Source organism: Triticum aestivum, chromosome 6B, assembly GCF_018294505.1.
Source record: "Triticum aestivum cultivar Chinese Spring chromosome 6B, IWGSC CS RefSeq v2.1, whole genome shotgun sequence".
In the NCBI taxonomy this organism is placed as follows: domain Eukaryota; kingdom Viridiplantae; phylum Streptophyta; class Magnoliopsida; order Poales; family Poaceae; genus Triticum; species Triticum aestivum.
In genome coordinates, this window is record NC_057810.1 from 362730768 (window position 1) to 362738574 (window position 7807).

A 7807-nucleotide genomic window follows, 5' to 3' on the forward strand; every position below is an offset into this window, starting at 1 on the left:
GTGTTTATAATTAAGAGTTTATATTCCATGTGCTATGATCCTGGAATATGCAATTCAGTGGAAAACTAGTCTGCATGTGTGGAATGATAAACGGTAAAATAAGATAACTTGTCTCGCCTCTAAGACTAGCTAAAGTGTTGTTAGGGATCACGTTTTCTAGATCTTAGGATATCGTTAAGTGTAACGGTAGTCCTAAAAGAACATTGATAGTATGACATTAGAAGAATGATCATATTGAATCGATCCTAACTTGTTTGTTATAGTTTGAGATAACATTGTCATAAGTTAATTGTTATAACATGGAGTGTTAACATGTGTTTTAGTTCCTTATACCATGAGAGTATCATAGTCACTTCTTACCGTACGACACACATTGGGGTTGCTCAAACGTCATCTGTAACTAGGTGATCATAATGACAACTTACAGGTGCATCGAAAAGTTTGACAAGGGTAGATAGCTTGAGAGTGGAATTTGCTCCTCCGATGATAGAGAGATATTCTTAGGACCTTTAGATATGACAACATCCATCCTAGTCTGGCCAAACATACATGACTATGTCACGGAGATGTCGGAACTCGATAAATAAGAACAACATCGATAACGAGGAGACTGATATAGTAAGCATCTGTATGACTCAAGGGGATGCCAATATATCTCACCTCGGGATTTTGTAAAGTATGCGAAGCAAAGGGAACATCACATGATAATCAAAGGTTCACACAAATTTCATTCGTGTAATCATAGGGATTGATATAGACGTCCACGGTTCCGCTATCGGTCATTGAACGAAGGGGCTTCGTTCATGTCTATGATTTACCAAACCTACGGAGTCACAGTCTTAAGGTAATGATGATCAGCTGGGTGTTAGTAGGACGAGTGTATCAAGGATTCATTTGTGGAATTGTTTCATTAATATATGGAATAGTTTCGAGAGGAACTGGAGCCGCTTTAGAGTCACAGAAAGGGTTTCAGAGTTTATCGGGCAATACCCACTACTACGGATAAGCCTAGCAGTACCATGGGTATTTGTTGTATCAGTAGTGCAGGTACCAACGCTACTGATACGGTGCTACAGCTGACATGTAGCAGTAGCGCGGGCAGACCCACGCTACTGCGATACATTGGTAGAAGTAGCATTCTTTTGAGCAACGCGCTACTGCTAATAGCTGCAGCGCTTTTAATTAAGACGCGCTACTTGTAAGAGCGCGCTACTGCTAACTTTATTGCCCTCACAACTGGTAGTTTTACTAGTTTCTGTCTTTTTTCTGCATATTTGTTTTGTATTTGAACATGCTTTATACAATAATCTTTAGCATATCATACACATACAAATGTAATCATAGCATATACATACAAATAGTCTCATCAAATCATGTCATCATCCAACACAAAGTGGTCTCTCGTCATCATCTCGAAAATAGCGATACAAGTCTCGAATACCTGCAACTACATCGTCATCCATCTAAACAATGATATACGTGAGAAGAGCTATCACTATCAGTGAGATCAGAACTATTTAGTACATGAGGCGGCAGTTATGAGTCCTCTCTCACCCTAGCATGAACCTCATGTAACTAGCTTCTGCTTGTTGTCTGCTTTTCAAGCCTTTGTGGCTGGCGCTCGATACCCGCTCCACTTGCGCCTGACACTGAGGCCACTCGTCGTACACTCCCGGAAGCTTCCCTTTGTCCACGAGGTAGCACTGCTTCTTCGCCACAAAGAATCTAGGTACCTGTTAGAGATGCATCTTCATCAAGAGAATGTACAATCATATGCAAAAAAATATACTTGAGCAATATGAAAAAGAAAGGGTTAGCAACTAGATGCAACATATAGTAAACATATAAATAATCAACACAGTTTCATCATACGCAGACTAATTAACTAGAGGTACACAGTTCATCATACCCAAACTAACAAAGTAGCATTACACAAGTTTGGCAGGGACCATGGACATCACAAAGTTTCATCGCTACAACAACTATACAAGTTCAACTGACACATATCATCATCATCGGCATCGTAAATCACTAGAAGTTCCATCCTTCCAAATCATCGAGGATGAACCCTAGCTTCTTGAATGGCGTGAGGTCCTGACGTTGCATGCCTATGCGAGTTTAGACATCATCTCGCGATATAGGGCTATAGTGGAACAACCTCTTCTCTTTGACGACTTTGTTCATGATGATCGTCGCAATGTCCCTCTGGATGCGAAAAAAGTCATCTCTAAGTTTATAATCTGCTTCTCCATGAGATTCTACCCACTTGGAAATATGATCATTGTTTCTTCTTGTCATGGGAAGCTTTTGGTGATCCCTTTTGAACACCATCATGAGATGGAGGAGGTAGAATCCATCGTTCTTGCTTGGTTTTGGGACATGGATGCAACAGAGTTTTATGCGAGAAAGCCGTCTTCTTGTTCCTTTGTTTCATGATGTGTAGGTGGCCACCCCTCAAGCTGAAACCTTGGAGAGCATCATCTAGAAATATTCATTACGTCAGTGTAGTCCCTCTTCTAGTAGTTTCTGGTACGGTCGAAATACACGCCGTGGGAAACTCGCGGGTAAAGAACGATAAGGACGGTGCGCTCGTTGCTGCGGGGAAAAACTACTCAAATTATTCTCCATTTGAGCGAGAAGGAATGATTGAAATGTACGAAAGGGTTGCCCGGCTTTGACTTACTTTGGATGTTAAGGCAGGAGGACGATTTCCTTGTCCTTATTCTGTACCATGAAGTTTTGGAGGTACTCCCTAGCAGTTTTACACTCAAAGTCGCTGACACTCAAGAAGGACTCATGCATGTAGTATGGATCCGCCACACAGATTTGCAAGACTTCTTCTCTCTTCATAATGGAGCTCATATGTAGCCCAAAAAGGCGGACGATTGTACAATCGAGCCGCCTTGTCAGAAACATCTCGAAGATATGCTCAAACCATGGGAAGAACACCTCCGCAGGCCGTGTGTCGACGTAGCACTTACCCTCAGGCACACGAGTCGTGTATGCCGGATATCCTGGATCCGTCGAGGCTAGTAGGCTTTTCTCAGTCGAGAGCACATGGCCGTGAAGTGTCCTGAGATCCCCTGATATTGCCTCTAGTGGTTTCAGCAGTAGCATCAACTCGCCCGTGACATGGAACATGGCCACACCTTTGACAGGTACACGCTCTTCAAAATCCACCGTCTGGCTATTATGTGCTCTGGCTTGTTTGTAGGCAGCAGAGCCTCTCTTAGCCGGTCTCTTCCTCTCCTTTTTCTTGGGTTGGCCTTCGAGACCCTTCCTTAACCCCTGCCACAGTGTTGTTGGGCTAAGCACTGTATGACCCTCGACTAGTTGAGCCTATTTTGAGGAGGCATCTTCAGGTGTGTCCTGTGAGGATTGCATGAAGAGAGACTTCTTGCAGTCCCTGCTAGGACGTTCCTGCTCGGGCAGATCATCCATATTCTCATCAGCATTCTGATAGCCCGAGTCATCATATGGCTGACTCATCATATCTAAGTCACCATCATAGGTGCCTGTATTGAGGAACCGAAGAGGGTTCTCGTCCATCTCATCATCCATTCTTGGTTCTACGGAGGCGATTACATCAGCCACTATTGGACCCCCTTCATCATGTTGTCTGCCACTCTTACTCGGCACTACATGAGCTGGTAATTGCATAGGCGGGGCGGTGCTGTTCATACCTGCTTGTTGATGTGTGGTTATTTGTGCGCTCTTGGCTGGCTCCAGACGAAGAAGATTCTTCAGCCATAGCAGCACCCAACCCTTGCAGTTTCCAAGCCACAACAGGGTCTCGTCGTCCTCTCCCCCTAGCCGTACTGGAGGAGGCAAATCCTCGTGGCCCGATTTCACACTTGACAAGGTAACCCTAAAGTGCCATCGGGCATCAGCTGGCCATGGAACGTGAGTTCTAAGGGCTTCGTTATCACCGCCTTTCCCACGTCCACCTTCTGGCCATTCATCAAGTAGAGCACGGTGCATGGGGTTTTGTCGGCCTGCAAACACATGTTTGTGGTGTAAAACATCTGAAAGGCAAAAAAAATGAAATATTCTAGATATATGTTGGTGTGACATGTAATTACCATGAGGGCGTCGAGCTCAGCCAAAGACAAAGGCCCGCCTAGTGCGCCAGAGACTAAGGACGGGCTGCTACGAGCTGGTGCTGGTGCGGGTGCGGGAGCAGACGCGGTTGCGTGAGCAGGTGATGGTACGATGGTGTTGTTCACCGTGTTGCTCTCGGCAAAACTGGGCATGGGGAAATCATCTACTGTCTTGTTTGGATTTTCCTTCGTCCAGTTGATGATAGTCGGGATCAAGTTAGTAGCGAAGTTATTTTTGCAGGCTTCTACAACTGCAGCAGCAGCCTGCTGTAGCAACTATTTTTTCTCCTCTGCTATTATTTTCACGTCCTTAGCAACTTTTTTCTTGAATGCAAGCTTCACCTTCTAGTCGATGTCCACCTGACTAAACTTCTTTTTCTGCTTATTGGCCTCCGGGCCCTCGTTGTAAAATACCTTCGAAGTGGCATTGTCTCCAGCGCCATGCACACGTCCATATTGCGGCCGCTGGTCCAAAGGGTGTCCCTTAAGTTCGTTCCAGGCCCGGTTGAGAGGGGTGTCCCACTTGGGCCTCATTGAGGAAGACTGGCTTTCAGCTGCAAGCTGGTGTTGCTTCTCCCGCAGAAGGACCGTGAACTGTTTACCAATGTGCAGTCGATTTGATCAGAAGCTAAATTTATGATGGTCAAAGAATAATTACCAGTATTCTTATCAATTTCCTCGTGATCTGGTTCGTGTTAGAAACCTTATTTTCCTTATCCCACTTGTAGCGAGCGCTGATGAAGTCACGCTCCAAGGGGTTGGTGAACTTCACGAAGGGGTCTGGGAGACCCACGGCTTCACATTCCACGTTTTCCTTATCCCATATGGGCCTTTTGCCATGGTAGCCACGGCTTCCGAGGCGATGCTTTCCCGTGTTCCTTTGCTAAAGGCTCTTGAATTTCGCAGCCTTAGCCTTGGCTGCCGCGGTAGCACAAGTGTACTTGAACTTTTGGAACTCCTCTTTCGTAAGTGTCAGATTTTCCACCAGAATCTTTGACAGGGGTTCCTTAGCCTCAATAGCTCGTTTCACCCTCCCTTTCCAGGAGGCCAAATCATTGCTGAACATGACCATGGCGTGATTGTTAATCTTTTTCATCTTACTATAATCCCACAGTTGTTCTATGCTATCATCCTGGTCGGGGAACTTGAATATCTCGTGCAACTTCATCATGAGCAACTGCCTCAAATGTTCTTTACTCCTTAATTCATCATCGTTGATGCTCGAGCATTCCCGTAGGATGTATCCTACTTGGTTACCATAGAACTTGCGGGCTTCTTTTGGCTCTAATGGCTCAAACTTGCCAGGGGCCATCTTTGTGATCACCAGTCGTCCGATGCCGAGTTTGTGAGCTTTTCGTATCCTGTGCTTGTTCTACGTCTTCTTTTCGGTAGCGGCTTCGGCGCCGGTACCTTCCCCACCAGTATCTTCCCCGTCAGTACCTTCCCCAATGGTCTTGGCGCCGCCATCGGTGTTGGCGCCATCGATGTCGGTGTCGGTGTCAGTACCATCATCGAGGATTCCCTGCAAACCTCAACTGTGCTTAGGACACAAAAAGTCAAGGTACTGTTGTTCACCCTCATAATCCATCTCGTCTGCATCTTGGTCAAAAGGCCCGATTTCTTCGTTGTTGGACATGTTTCCTATGATTAAGTGTCGTCGTTTAATTCTAAAACTATAATAAAATGAGAAATGACATAAAAAGGTCTATGGTTTGCCAGAATGTTGTTTCCCAGCAAATCTTGGTACTCGATATGCCTACTTTCTAGCATATGTCATGCCAAAATTCACGGGAAATTTCGGCATGACCTTTGCTAAAAAGTGGACATATCTAGTGCCTCAAATTCACCGGAACGGAAATGAATCAACATTCTGGTGAAACATAGGACACTCGGATCATTTACCCTGCACATAATCATCATTTTCGAAATATGACATGTCCAAAACATCACATGTCCAAATATGACATGTCCAAATTCCAAGTATGACGTGTCCAAATCACATGTCCACATATCACATGTCCACTTCAAATTTTCATATAAAAGGAAGAAAAATATAGAACTTGAAGAAAAATGCAAGAAGTCATTTTTCTTCACAATATTTGAAACTAAATTTAGCCTACCTAAATTTGAAACTAAAAAAATTTCTATAACTAGGGTTCATACTAATTTTGTTTTTTTAAATAGCAACAAATGCTTGAAGTAAATTTTTTTAATAACAACAGTTGCTTTAATTAATCTGTCCTAGGGTTCATACTAGTTCTAATTAACTAACTAGCACTATAAAATTTAAATAGCAACAATTGCTTAAACTAAAAAATGCAAGAAACCTATATAATCAAAAAAACTTTTAACTACACCTAAAACACCTAACCCTAAATTTATATACTAATTTGAAACCTATATAAATTTATGTCTGAATTTCAAAACCTAGCTATATTTATGTCCTAATTTGAAACCTAGGGTTCATACGAACTAGATATATAACCTAATTAACCTACTGCCCTAACTAAAACCTAAGTAAATTGACCGAGGAACCCTAGCTAGAACTCTAATGGCAGAGAGAGAGGAACGGTGGGGGGCTTACAAAGGGTGCAGGGCGAGGAGGCTGGCCCGACGATGACCGAGGTTGGGAGGGGAGGAAGCAGAGGAGGGAGGCGTGGTGCGTTGGGGTCGGGGCCGGGCGACGGCGATGGCGAGGAGGCATGAAATGTCGTGGTCAGTGCCAGGGCTGAGGAAGGAGGCTCGCGGCATTGGGGTCGGTGCTCGGGCTATGATGAGGGCGAGGGAGGCATGAGATGTCAGGGTCGGTGCTACGGCTCTGGCAAGGGCGAGGGCAGGGGCGACAAGGGGGAGAAGAGAGTGGGGGAATTGGGGGAGGAAGGAGAAGAGGGAAGCCTGCGCGGGGGTTATGTGAAAATAGTAGTAGCGCTTTTCTTGAAAACACGCTAAAGCTAACTTAGCTATAGCGCATTTTCAAGAAAAGTGCTACTACTATATGAAGTAGCTATAGCGTGTTTCCTCTAACAGGGCTAGTGCTACATAACGTAGCTATAACGCTTTTACTCAACCAGAGCTCCTGCTATTGTTTTCATTTTTTTATTTTCCTTTTCTTTTCTTGTTTGTTTCTTCTAGTTTCTTTTCCTTTAATTTATTTTCCTTTTCTTTTCCTATTTGTTTCTTCCAGTTTCTTTTCCTTTAATTTATTTTCCTTTTCTTTTCTTCTTTTTCTTTTCTTTTCCTTTTTTCCTTCTTCTTATTATTTTCATTTTTTTTTCTTTTCCTTCTTTTCTTCTTTTCCTTTTGTTTTCTTTTCCTTCTTTTCTTCTTTTCCTTTTCTTTTCTTTTCCCTTTTTCCCCGAGAGCCGGAACAAGGGAAGGTGATACATTGTATATAACTAAGGTGATATATATTGCATCGTGTGACCCATAAAGGTTAAGTGTGTTGTACAAAATAGGAACATATATATTACGTCATTTGACCCATAATGTCTAAGTGTGAATAAAAAATAGGAACATATATATTACATCATTTGACTGATAACGGTTTCTTAGCGTCGACATTTTCGTTTTTCAGTGAGCTTCTTTCCCTTCTTGTTCGTTGACGAATAATTGAGCCCCTCATTGTGACATTTCCTTTTCCATGGAGTACGCTCTTTCTTAGGTAATGTAGGATTGATTCTTCTTTCGACGTATACTTCATCGACATC